Source organism: Cherax quadricarinatus, chromosome 12 (assembly GCF_038502225.1).
Source record: "Cherax quadricarinatus isolate ZL_2023a chromosome 12, ASM3850222v1, whole genome shotgun sequence".
In the NCBI taxonomy this organism is placed as follows: Eukaryota; Metazoa; Arthropoda; class Malacostraca; order Decapoda; family Parastacidae; genus Cherax; species Cherax quadricarinatus.
Window position 1 is genome coordinate 44,853,382 of NC_091303.1, and position 14,529 is coordinate 44,867,910.

At 42.4% G+C, this 14,529-nt stretch overlaps 1 protein-coding gene across 10 annotated transcripts in view; it reads left to right on the top strand.

The window, feature by feature from the left end:
• Window positions 1-5,079: 5,079 nt before the first annotated feature.
• Window positions 5,080-14,529, top strand: part of LOC128686675 (E3 ubiquitin-protein ligase trim-21) — a 170,967-nt gene continuing 161,517 nt past the window's right edge. For 4 of the 10 annotated variants that reach the window (XM_070084327.1, XM_070084334.1, XM_070084335.1 and 1 more), the window contains exon 1: window positions 5,080-5,117. The gene's annotated coding sequence lies outside the window, so the exon portion shown is untranslated. Of the gene's footprint in view, window positions 5,159-5,344; window positions 5,381-6,913; window positions 6,939-14,529 lie in introns of those variants that run through there. The other 6 variants (XM_070084332.1, XM_070084328.1, XM_070084329.1 and 3 more) reach the window with 6 other exon arrangements.

A 14,529-nucleotide genomic window follows, 5' to 3' on the forward strand; every position in this document is an offset into this window, starting at 1 on the left:
ATTTTCAGTGCTTGAAAGTATTCCTCTAAGGATTCATCAATCTGCTGGCGGCGAGTTGCAAGGCGATAGCGTGCAAAGATTTCATTTGTAGGTTTAATATACTGAGACTTGAGGGTTTTGATAGCATCTTCGTAGGTATTACACTCAGAAATAGCCTCATATATCTTAGGTGACACAAAATTGATGAGCAGACTTAGTTTATCTAGATCTGTTTTAGGAAGGGCTCCCAAGAAGTTTTCGAAAGTCTTAAACCAGTGCTTCCATTCCTGAGCAGCCGTTGATAAGCTGGGGTCACAGTCTAGTCTCTCAGGTTTCAATAAACGCTCCATGTTGTGATGTAGTCTAGCGCAGGATCACCACCAGGTAGCCCAGGATTCTATGTTCAATAAATTGTTGTGATAGAAACACAGGCCTTATCTCTAGGCTCTATTGAACATAGAATCTTCATAGTACTTCTGCAACAACAAAATATAATGACTAGTACATCTAATAATGGCTTCTACAGGGATGGTGATGTCTTGCATATGTCAAGAGAAAAGTTATAACTACAGGCCACATATTTAAACTCACCATGTAATCTGCATCACTAATATAGGGATAGTAGAAGAGAAGAGAATCACACACCAAGTGTTGGCGCCCATGACACAAACCAAACTGTTGTTGTTGTTAAGGGCCCCGAGAGGTGGTGCAGTATTATCCTGCTGCTGCTCCCCACAGGAGCAGTATCACTACAGAGGTGTCGAAGGAAAGGGAAGTGTAGAGTGCCGGAGAGGTTTAGAGGGAGGGAAGGTGTAGAGGGAGGGAAATGTGTAGGAGGGGGATGGTTAGATGGAGGGGAGGGGTTGAAGGAGGGGAGGTGTAGAGAGAAGGTTAATTTAGAGGGAGGGGGAGGTGTAGACTGAAGAGGGATGGGGAAGCTTGGAGGTTTACCTGTGGTTTCTTCCGGAAGTCACCCCCCTCCCATCGCGGCCCTGTCGTAAACTAGGCCCAATGATGCCTGCCGCCAGCAGCTCAGTACATGGACCACAGCCCGGCTGATCAGGAACCATTTTTTTGAGGAACATGTCGAGCTCCCTCTTGAAGACAGCTAGGAGTTTTTTGGTAATCCCCATTATGCATGAAGGTAGGGTATAGAAGAGTCGTGGTCCATTTACACTTAATTGATCTCTCTCTGTGAACCATCGCTCACGTTTTACACTAGAAACAGGAATGAAAATGATTGTTTCCTATATACACTGTGTATATGTTCACCCCTCAAGGAAGGTTCCTTGACGCGGGTGAGGGGCTCTTGATCAAGGGAATTGAATCTGTGCTCCAGTTCCCTGAATTAAGCCTGAATACCTTCCATCCCCCCCCCACACAGGCGCTGTATAATCCCTAGTAAGTTTATATATGTATACACAAATACAGTTACATAGACTATCATACATAGCAGCATATGTGTAGAGAACCTAGGATAACCCTACGGGCTTAGCGCTCCCCCATGATTCTAATAATGTGCATATACACATATTAGTGTATACACATTGAAATATATTCACACTTCAGTGTGTATTCACTGAAATATATAATTATCGGAGTATATTAATTGAGAGAGACAATACGTCTCTCGCTGTATGTACAATGTATTTACACTGAGAGATACAAACCTCTAAGCGTTATATATAAATTATTGATACTGAATAGTAACGTGAGTCTTATCGTTGTACTGTCACATCAGGCTCATATAGTGTCGTGAGTCATGCCGTTGTACTGTCACATCAGGCTCATATAGTGACGTGAGTCATATCGTTGTACTGTCACATCAGGCTCATATAGTGTCGTGAGTCATACCGTTGTACTGTCACATCAGGCTCATATAGTGTCGTGAGTCATACCGTTGTACTGTCACGTCAGGCTCATATAGTGACGCGAGTCATATCGTTGTAGACACTGGTCAGAGAAATAGCAAGCATCGAACTTAAGCTAAAAGAATCCTTTAGGAGTCAGGAATCGCGGGAAGAACTAAAAGCCATAAACGAAATCGAAAGAAACCCAAAGTATTTCTTCTCCTATGCCAAATCAAAATCGAGAACAACGTCCAGTATTGGGCCCCTACTTAAACAAGATGGGTCCTACACAGATGACAGCAAGGAAATGAGTGAGCTACTCAAGTCCCAGTATGACTCAGTTTTTAGCAAGCCGCTAACCAGACTGAGAGTCGAAGATCAAAATGAATTTTTTATGAGAGAGCCACAAAATTTGATTAACACAAGCCTATCCGATGTTATCCTGACGCCAAATGACTTCGAACAGGCGATAAATGACATGCCCATGCACTCTGCCCCAGGGCCAGACTCATGGAACTCTGTGTTCATCAAGAACTGCAAGAAGCCCCTATCACGAGCCTTTTCCATCCTATGGAGAGGGAGCATGGACACGGGGGTCGTCCCACAGTTACTAAAAACAACAGACATAGCCCCACTCCACAAAGGGGGCAGTAAAGCAACAGCAAAGAACTACAGACCAATAGCACTAACATCCCATATCATAAAAATCTTTGAAAGGGTCCTAAGAAGCAAGATCACCACCCATCTAGAAACCCATCAGTTACACAACCCAGGGCAACATGGGTTTAGAACAGGTCGCTCCTGTCTGTCGCAACTATTGGATCACTACGACAAGGTCCTAAATGCACTAGAAGACAAAAAGAATGCAGATGTAATATATACAGACTTTGCAAAAGCCTTCGACAAGTGTGACCATGGCGTAATAGCGCACAAAATGCGTGCTAAAGGAATAACAGGAAAAATCGGTCGATGGATCTATAATTTCCTCACTAACAGAACACAGAGAGTAGTCGTCAACAGAGTAAAGTCCGAGGCAGCTACGGTGAAAAGCTCTGTTCCACAAGGCACAGTACTCGCTCCCATCTTGTTCCTCATCCTCATATCCGACATAGACAAGGATGTCAGCCACAGCACCGTGTCTTCCTTTGCAGATGACACCCGAATCTGCATGACAGTGTCTTCCATTGCAGACACTGCAAAGCTCCAGGCGGACATCAACCAAATCTTTCAGTGGGCTGCAGAAAACAATATGAAGTTCAACGATGAGAAATTTCAATTACTCAGATATGGTAAACATGAGGAAATTAAATCTTCATCAGAGTACAAAACAAATTCTGGCCACAAAATAGAGCGAAACACCAACGTCAAAGACCTGGGAGTGATCATGTCGGAGGATCTCACCTCCGAGGACCATAACATTGTATCAATCGCATCTGCTAGAAAAATGACAGGATGGATAATGAGAACCTTCAAAACTAGGGAGGCCAAGCCCATGATGACACTCTTCAGGTCACTTGTTCTATCTAGGCGGGAATATTGCTGCACACTAACAGCACCTTTCAAGGCAGGTGAAATTGCCGACCTAGAAAATGTACAGAGAACTTTCACGGCGTGCATAACGGAGATAAAACACCTCAATTATTGGGAGCGCTTGAGGTTCCTAAATCTGTATTCCCTGGAACGCAGGAGGGAGAGATACATGATTATATACACCTGGAAAATCCTAGAGGGACTAGTACCGAACTTGCACACGAAAATCACTCACTACGAAAGCAAAAGACTTGGCAGACGATGCACCATCCCCCCAATGAAAAGCAGGGGTGTCACTAGCACGTTAAGAGACCATACAATAAGTGTCAGGGGCCCGAGACTGTTCAACTGCCTCCCAGCACACATAAGGGGGATTACCAACAGACCCCTGGCAGTCTTCAAGCTGGCACTGGACAAGCACCTAAAGTCAGTTCCTGATCAGCCGGGCTGTGGCTCGTACGTTGGTTTGCGTGCAGCCAGCAGCAACAGCCTGGTTGATCAGGCTCTGATCCACCAGGAGGCCTGGTCACAGACCGGGCCGCGGGGGCGTTGACCTGGAACTCTCTCCAGGTATCCAGGTATCAGGCTCATATAGTGTCGTGAGTCATACCGTTGTACTGTCACATCAGGCTCATATAGTGTCGTGAGTCATATCGTTGTACTGTCACATCTGGCTCATGTAGTGACGTGAGTCATATCGTTGTACTGTCACATCAGGCTCATATAGTGTCGTGAGTCATCGTTGTACTGTCACACCTGGCTCATATAGTGACGTGAGTCATATCGTTGTACTGTCACATCAGGCTCATATAGTGACGTGAGTCATATCGTTGTACTGTCACATCAGGCTCATATAGTGACGTGAGTCATATCGTTGTACTGTCACATCAGGCTCATATAGTGTCGTGAGTCATCGTTGTACTGTCACATCAGGCTCATATAGTGACGTGAGTCATATCGTTGTACTGTCACATCAGGCTCATATAGTGTCGTGAGTCATATCGTTGTACTGTCACATCAGGTTCATATAGTGACGTGAGTCATATCGTTGTACTGTCACATCAGGCTCATATAGTGTCGTGAGTCATATCGTTGTACTGTCACATCAGGCTCATATAGTGACGTGAGTCATATCGTTCTACTGTCACATCAGGCTCATATAGTGACGTGAGTCATATCGTTCTACTGTCACATCAGGCTCATATAGTGACGTGAGTCATCGTTGTACTGTCACATCAGGCTCATATAGTGACGTGAGTCATATCGTTGTACTGTCATATCAGGCTCATATAGTGACGTGTCATATCGTTGTACTGTCATATCAGGCTCATATAGTGACGTGAGTCATATCATTGTACTCTCATATCATGTGTAGCATTTATCACAGTAACAATCTAGTAACGACACTTAGTATAAAAACTTATAAATGTATAACAGCTACGTCGCGTTCTGGACTTGTCTGAGGAACAGTTTTGTCAATACGTATCTCACTAATACACTGTATTCCCTATATGAAGTTTTATAAAGAAAATATATATTGAGGGAAATTGTCACTTTTCATGTAGGTATATCGCAGCAGTCAGACGTTTGTTGTTTACATCACACACATCAAAAGAGCCAGATGTTTGTTATATACTAGACAAAAGAGGGAGAATATTGCAACACGTGGCATCAGTGCTCTGGTGACGACTAGGTCTGGCTGAGTGCCAACACTGTCTGTCTGTGTGTTAGTCTGAGTGTTGACGCCAGTGGTGTAAGGTGTGGTGGTGCTGCAGGTTGACAGTGTAGTGGTGCTGCAGGTTGAGTGTAGTGGTGCTGAAATTGACAGTGTAGTGGTGCTGCAGGTTGACAGTGTAGTGGTGCTGCAGGTTGACAGTGTAGTGGTGCTGCTGTTGACAGTGTAGTGGTGCTGCTGTTGACAGTGTAGTGGTGCTGCTGTTGACAGTGTAGTGGCGCTGCTGTTGACAGTGTAGTGGTGCTGCAGGTTGACAGTGTAGTGGTGCTGCAGGTTGAGTGTAGTGGTGCTGCAGGTTGACAGTGTAGTGGTGCTGCTGTTGACAGTGTAGTGGTGCTGCTGTTGACAGTGTAGTGGTGCTGCTGTTGACAGTGTAGTGGTGCTGCTCTTGACAGTGTAGTGGTGCTGCTCTTGACTAGTGGCGCTGCTGACAGTGTAGTGGCGCTGCTGTTGACAGTGTAGTGGCGCTGCTGTTGACAGTGTAGTGGCGCTGCTGTTGACAGTGTAGTGGTGCTGCTGGTGACAGTGTAGTGGTGCTGCTGGTGACAGTGTAGTGGTGCTGCTGGTGACAGTGTAGTGGCGCTGCTGTTGACAGTGTAGTGGCGCTGCTGTGACAGTGTGGTGGCGCTGCTGTTGACAGTGTAGTGGCGCTGCTGTTAGTGTAGTGGCGCTGCTAGTGACTGTAGTGGTACTGCTAGTGACAACGTAGTGGCGCTGCTAGTGGTATAGTGGTGCTGCTAGTGGCAGTGTAGCGGCGCTGCTAGTGACAGTGTAGTGGCACTGCTAGTGACAGTGTAGTAGCGCTGCTAGTGACAGTGTAGTGGCGCTGCTAGTGGTATAGTGGTGCTGCTAGTGGTAGTGTAGCGGCGCTGCTAGTGACAGTGCAGTGGCGCTGCTAGTGACAGTGTTGTGGCACTGCTAGTGACAGTGTAGTGGCATTGCTAGTGACAGTGTAGTGGCACTGCTAATGACAGTGTAGTGGCACAGTTAGTGACAGCGTAGTGGTGCCGCTAGTGACAGTGTAGTGGCGCTGCTAGTGACTAGTGGCACTGCTAGTGAGTGCAGTGGCGCTGCTAGTGACTGTAGTGGCACTGCTGGTGGTAGTGTAGTGGCGCTGCACTGCTAGTGAGTGTAGTGGTACTGCTAGTGGTAGTGTAGTGGCGCTGCTAGTGGTAGCGTAGTGGCACTGCTAGTGGTAGCGTAGTGGCATTGCTAGTGAGTGTAGTGCTAGTGACAGTGTAGTGGCGCTGCTAGTGACAGTGTAATTGCACTGTTAGTGGTAGTGAAGTGGCGCTACTATTGATAATGTAGTGGTGCTGCTAGTCAGTGTAGTGGCACTGTTAGTGACTAGTAGTGCTGCTAGTGGTGTAGTGGCACTGCTAGTCACTGTAGTGGTGCTGCTGGTGATAATGTAGCAGCGCTGCTGATGGTAATTTAGTGGTGCTGCTGATGGTAATATAGGGGCACTGCTGGTGGTAATGTAGTGGTGCTGCTGATGGTAATGTAGGGGCACTGCTGGTGGTAATGTAGTGGTGCTGTTGGTAGTAATGTAGTGGTGCTGCTGGTGGTGATATAGCCGTGTTGCTGATGGTAATGTAGCAGCGCTGCTGATTTAATTCTGTTAACCACTATTTGAGTTCGATTGGTTAGAATGTTGAAGATCCATCTGCCCACTTTGCCAGTTAATCCTTTAGCACACTTGTCAAAGGGTTTTGCAAAATCTGTGTATACTACATCTGCATTCTGTTTGTTTTAAAGTGCATCCATAGTGGTCCAGTAGTTGGGAGAGGCAGAAGCGACCTGCTCTGAGCCCATGTGAGGAATCTGGATCATGATAAGCCAAGGTATATATATCTGTAAATACATGAATGAAAGATACTTAGCTTAAGTGATGGCTCAACGTCCCTGCAGCTGTTGGGAGGATTCGTGGAGATGTGATGGTTGGAGTTAAACACAGTCGTTGGATGTTAACACATATTAGCAGAGTGTGAGAGGGGGGAGCCCATACTGCCTACGTTAGCTGTAGACCTAAACGTGGAGAACTGAGGACGAGCGTGCAGCGCTCACAACGGCATCATGTGACGTCACACATGCTAGTCACTGAGCCTACTGAAAGGGAGCCTAAATATATACATGGATGATACGATCTTCATTATACTACACAAGTATACGTATAGGGGAATTCAGTAGCTATACTGACACTGCCTTCTATGATCCGTATATGCTCCAGCTCTTGGGCTGTGGGAATTCAAGTAAGCATAAGTACATATTTGCCCCAAAGTATATTTCACCATTTCAATTTAATGTAATGCTGAATAGATGGACTCTTACTTTTTTGGGGTTCAATGGCCTGTGGATAATGAGGTGTATTGATAAATCTAGACAAGATATGCCTGTGGAAAATTGCATTTATCTGAATGTAACTCATTATGTACATAACAGTAAATGATAAAGATTATTATTTGTCAAAGTTATATAGACAAGTAGGAATTTGGGACACCTAGGTCGCAAAAATGTCCCCCTTCAATACCTACCACTGTCATATCAACAATTTGCTCTAGACCTATTAATTACAAATGAAATATGTATCACCAGGAATTCCGTTAAATATATAAGTTTGTGGAGTGTATACTTAAATTAATAAATGATTATATATACACACATTTACATAACAGAAGGAGAATATATCTTAATATCACTCACCAATTTGACTGGAGATTAAGGTGTATCATACTCGGAAAACTTCACTGTCTATGAAAATAACACTGGCCAGAGTTACAACATAAGACTTATCTGAGGTTCCTGGAGCTGTCTTGTCCAGTCGCCTGATATCTCAAGTTATGCAGGAATGCACATCCAACAATTTCGGCTCCTATTTGAGAGGTGTCAGCCCAATTTTACCTCTAGAGCATGAAAATTCTTCCCATTATTCACTAACGAAAATGATCCACCAGGAGGCCTGGTCACAGACCGGGCCGCGGGGGCGTTGACCCCTGGAACTCTCTCCAGGTAAACTCCAGGTAAACGTTTTTGTTGACCAGTTCAAACATGGCGAGTCTCTTCTGTGCAGGCGCAGAATTTCCCATTTTTTATAACATAATTTTTATTAAATACAGTATGGCCATCTATTTACATATAACTACTGTATTTCTGGAAAATATATACAGTATTTTCCACACTGTGGCCGGGCGGAGTTCGTTGCTAAACGGCTCAAATTGCTCATTTGGCAATGGTAGAGGACCTGGGTACATATAGGATCTGGCATACACACGGCGACATATTACACAAGATTTAATCACCCTTTTTACACTTTGCTGTCCCTGTGGAATCCAGAAAGTTTCCCTAATACAATTTAAGGTATCTTGTATCCCACCATTCATTACATTTTTATGGGCATTTAGAACAATTAAATTTGTTAGATGATGAGTTTTGGGCAGTAAGATAGGGTGTTTAGCATAATCACCCAATTCAGCATTTTGTAACCTATCTCTGCACCTAATTACATTGTTCTCTAAATACAGTCCCAATTTCTCTGTTATGGAACCTTTCACAATTTTTCTTTCCATCATCAATTTTTACCTGTAACACAGGTAAGGCTACTTCAGCAAAACCATCATTATTAACATTAGCAGCAATTTTTACATAAGCTATTGTTGTGTCAGAATTGTCAACATTATCATTATTATCTACATTATCATATAGACCCTTACACATAACTATAAGGTGTCTTCCTTTGTGACATTGATAACAGTTGTTTAATTTGGCATGACAGTTCTTTACATTGTGATTACCTAAACACCTGAACATCTGTCAAGTTCCTCCAATCTTTCAACTTTATCATCCCATGAATTCTTAGAAAAATGAGTACCCTTGCGGAAAAGACAATCTCTCTTTTCTTTGACTGGTTTCTTATTAACTGGGCTACTCTTAGGAGGGTACTTATTCTTCTTACCTTGTGGAGAATCATTATTTCTGATTCTTTCTACTTGATATGCACCTATGCAACTATTTTTAGGAAATGAATTTTGATTATTACCATTGGGATAATTTTTCCCTTTGTGAAACTTGACAGATACCTCAGAGTTATTATGTGTTGCATCTTTAAAATGAGTTAGTTGGCTGGTCTGTAACTGCACAATTAATTCTTGTAGACCTAGTCTTATTTCCTCCAGACCAAAACAACCTTTGTGATATTTGTTTGAGAGTTTTTCAAGTGTTTTACAGCTTAATTTATTCTGTACCATGGCACTCAATAACCAGTCTGATTCCTTCAGATTGTATTTATTACTTAAAATTTTGAGAGTGCTCTCCAGTTTAACTCTAAACTGCTGTAAACCTTTGTAAGTGTGATCTGGAGATTTTAAATTAACAATGATATTCACTAGATCCAACCTAATTTGTTCTATATTACCATAAGTGACCTTCAACAAGTCAACTGCTTCCTTGTAAGAGTCATCTACATTGGGAAAGGCTTGTATGAGTATGTGAGCATCTCTTACCTGTCCTTTGAGGTAAAATAATTTAGTTACACAGGCTAGGTCACTCCTGTCATGCACAGCTGCTTTAAAAATTGACCAAAATTCCTCCCAATTTTCTCCAGGATTAAATACAAGTAAACATAATTCTGGGAATTTTGCCAAAGACATATTATTTGTTGGAGCAGACTGATTAACTGCCTGGTTTACACATTTTAATTTATTCAAGGCCTGACTTTTACAAGAAAGAATCTTTTCCTCTAATTCATAATACTGATTAATCATAAGATCTACTTCAGTCTCATCTACACAGTTTACTAACAAATCTCCTTCATATTTGTTGTAATATAATTTGTATGAATCATATCTATTCCCTAAAGCATCTAAATATAATTTTAAATCATTAGTATTCACAGTTTCTTGATTCAATAACTCGAAGCACTCATTATATGCCTTGGTTACATTACATTTTCTAGCCTGTAGTGATGCTTTCTTTGCTCTATATTCCATATGTTTGTCTTCTATATTAATTTCCTCATTTTCAGCCATGATGCAATGTATTAAATTCAACTTAATTAATAACACTGATACAACTTACCTTTGAATAAATCCTAGCTACACTTGAGCTTTGCAATTACATGTAAGAAAGTTGTAATATAAATTTTAAATACACAATAATGTTAGCTACACTTGAGCTTAGTAATTACACATGTAAAAAAATTATAATATAAATTTTAAATGTGCATTAATACAAACCTTTAGCCAGACTTGGCTTATCAAAATTAATATTATACAAATTAATATAAATCCTTGCCAGAATTTGGCATAGCAAAATTAATATTATACACATTAATATAATTAGCTACACTTGGCTTATCAATTATACATACACTGATATAAATCTTGGCCAGAATTGTCTTATCAAATTAATATTGTAATAATTATAATCCACTACACATTAAGTAAATTTGTGAACTTAGCATCCACCTCCTTCTGTCATTTCACATATAATTATTAAGTAATTAACTAATTAATGACTTCACTAATTACCTCCGGTTCAAGAAGGACCAATGGGCAATTAAATGTGGAAAATTGCATTTATCTGAATGTAACTCATTATGTACATAACAGTAAATGATAACAAAGATAATTATTATTTATCAAAGTTACATAGACAAGTAGGAATTTGGGACACCTAGGTCGCAAAAAATGTCCCCCTTCAATACCTACAACTGTCATATCCACAAGTTGCTCTAGACCTATTAATTACAAATGAAATATGTATCACCAGGAATTCTGTTAAATATGTAAGTTTGTGGACTGAATACTAAAATTAATAAATGATTATATATACACACATTTACATAACAGAAGGAGAATTTATCTTAATATCACTCACCAATTTGACTGGAGATTAAGGTGTATCATACTCAGAAAACCTCACTGTCTATCTATGAAAATAACACTGGCCAGAGTTACAACATAAGACTTATCTGAGGTTCCTGGAGCTGTCTTGTCCAGTCACCTGATATCTCAAGTTATGCAGGAATGCACATCCAACAATTTTGGCTCCTATTTGAGAGGTGTCAGCCCAATTTTACCTCTAGAGCACGAGAATTCTTCCCATTATTCACTAACGTTTTTGTTAACCAGTTCAAACATGGCGAGTCTCTTCTGTGCAGGCGCAGAATTTCCCATTTTTTATAGCATAATTTTTATTAGATACAGTATGGCCATCTATTTACATATAACTACTGTATTTCTGGAAAATATATACAGTATTTTCCACAATGCCTTAACTATCTGCTGCAGCCGACCTAACTAGGTGCTTAACTGACTAGACTTACCTGGGTATTTGTATCTGACCCACAAGATTTCTCTGGCTTATGGCAAGGAAAATGTCACCCCAGTATCTGTTGTCTTGATTGAAGTAGTAGTGTCTCACGGTTGCACTCTCTCTAACTAAAGATTGTTCACAACACACATTGTTACACTACACCAGGATCAGGATTAGTCTTTTCCTGGTAATTCACAACAGGAAGATCACAATTCACTGTGTCATAGTTCTGCTGCAAATGTTTGAGATTGTACAAGGGTCACACGCACTGTTCCTTTGTTTAAGGCAATGCTCGCACTACACATGCTTCCCATTTTTACCCTGTTACCCTCTCAGCCCTTCTTTCGCTCTCCTTACAAAGAATTTTCTGAATTCAGCATTATTACTCTTCCTTGCTGAACACTGCAACAGTATTCAATACAAGATAGCGGATTTCGTGTTCTTTAGTTATACACGACAATTTATGATAGCCTCAACGTGTAAATCGTGATGCAGAGTTTTCCTGTAATTTTCCGGCCAAGGTAATGAGAGTGATTACTCTCGTTAACCCACACTGTGGTTGCAAGGAGAGTGGCATAAGTATGACTGGTACTGCATCTGCTTCAAATTAAACTGTTGATCAAGAAGCAAGACACCATTTGCCCTTCCGAGAGGGTTGAGTCCCTTAAGTCCTTCAAGGGGGCTGATACCCCCTCTTTCTGGAGAAATCTTCTCCACACTGGGGGGCAGGCAAAAGTTCGCTGCAGGTGAACTATTCATCTTTTGACATGAATTTGATTTTCTCACTTGCCACCACTGCTGATTGTCTTTTTTTAACAGCTTTAATCTGTGGGGTTTCTGGAGAATCACTGTTTGTGTTCAACACTGTAATTCTAACGGCACTAGTTTGCATATTATCCGCTTATTTACTACACCTTTGCTCAAACATCAACTGTCCTGACGGTTCCATTTGCATCAGGATGTATGGTCACCATTTTTCCATGAGGCCATTGGGACTTTGGACCATCATTGTCAATAATCACTATGTCACCAGGTCTGATGGACGTATGATTTTTAATAACACTAGCTCCACAGAAGTGTTCTCTCAGTGAGATGAGATAGTCTTCTCGTCAAATTGTCTCCCAACGTTCAATCACTTTATTAAGGTGTTTGAATTTACTTCTGAGTTGCTCCAGTTTGAAATAAGTAGGATCCTCTATGATTTCTTTATCATTCATGGGAGGAACAGGTTCGAACCTTCTGCCATGGAGTAAATGAGATGGACTTAACACTTCTAAATTGTCCAGATCATTGGTAACATAAGTTAGAGGTCTGTGTTTGACTGTTTTCTATTTCAGTTACGACTGTATGAAATTCTTCTAAGTCGATTCGCTGATGATGAAGAGTCGTCCTTAAACAACGTTTTACGATGCCGATCATTCTTTCATAAAATCCACCATGCCATGCAGCTTTAGGAGGAATGTGTCTCCTATGACAACTTCATTGATTCATCATCTGTTGTACCTCTGGTTTATCAGAGATCTTGCTTATATAAGCAGCACCAGCAGCAAAGTTCATGGCATTGTCTGAAATCATCAGTCTGGCTACAAACCTTCTGAATAGGTTGATAAAGGTTTCCACAGACAAGTCAGTGGCTACTTCTAGATGTACTGCTCTAGTCATAGCACAAGTGAACAAACAGATGTACACCTTGATGGGAACTTTGTCAACTGATTTAGTTAAAATTATTGGTCCAGTGTAATCTACGCTGGACACGAAAATCACTCCCTATGAAAGCAAAAGACTTGACAGGAGATGCAACATCCCCCCCCCCCCCGATGAAAAGCAGGGGCGCCACGAGTACATTGAGAGACAACACAGTAAATGTCTGGGGCCCAAGACTGTTCAACTGCCTCTCAGCATACATAAGGGAGATTACCAATGGACCCCTGGCTGTCTTCAAGAAGGCACTGGACAGGCACCTAAAGTCAGTACCTGACCAACTGGGCTGTTCATGGGTGTATATGTAAAGAGGGGGTTCCTCCGAGAGGGGGTGTGTATAGGTGGTGGGCTGCACCTTTTGTATGAGGATGTTAGAAGATGGTGGGTAGGGAAGGATTTGCGTGTGTGTGAGGACATGATGCAGGTGCTTATGTATGTTAGGGATGTGAAACACATGAGGGTGAGGGTTTTAGAGACAGTGGTGGGGGAAAGGGAGGTGGCGACAGTGGAAGGAGCGTATCCAATGTATGCATGGGGGGATATTTGGGGTAGGTTGTGTAGGCTACGTATCCGGCCGCGGGAGCGGGAGGTGATGTTCCAGTTCCTGCATGGTATCCTGCCATCAGGTGCGATTCTTAGAGACCGGAGGATTCGAGAGGAGGGCACCTGTGGGGTTTGTGGGGGTGAGGATACAGCCTTTCATGCAGTCTATTTCTGTGAACGATTGGGGGACTTACGGGAGTGAATGGGGAGGGTAGTACAAGGGGTGGGAGGGGGGGATTTTGGTTTTGCAGGCTTTAAGTTTGGATGTGGGAGGGGTGGGTATCCCTGTGCAGTGGGCACTTGGTTACCTTATTGTGGATTTTGTGTTTGTGTCGTGGGCTATGAGGGGTCAGGTGGAGGGGGGTGCGTAAAAGAGTATTGGCGGCAACCTTTTATCGTACGTTGTACACAAATAACCCGCACATAAAAGAGAGAAGCTTACGACGACGTTTCGGTCCAAGTCGGACCGAAACGTCGTCGTAAGCTTCTCTCTTTTATGTGCGGGTTATTTGTGTATTGTTCCAGTCACGGCATTGTGCCTTTTTTGTTATTTATCGTACGTTGTGTCGAAATCGGGTTCGTTACGGGATATGGTGGGAGCAGGATTTCCCTGTAAGCTATCGTGGTTTAACGGTGGGGGTCCTCTTGGGGATTTAATAGGGGGAGGGGGCCAGGGGATGCGGCGGGCTGGTCTCCCCGGGGGGGGGCTAGTGTGTGAGAGTATGTATGGAACACCTATTACATGTTAACAAAGAGGATTGGTGTTGTATCATGTGTATGTTGAGAGAGTATTGGGTATGAGGTATGAGGTTTTCTATGTGTGTTGTAGCGTAAGTATATATTGTGCTTCTTTAATTATGGAGAAGTGGCAGGTGAGAT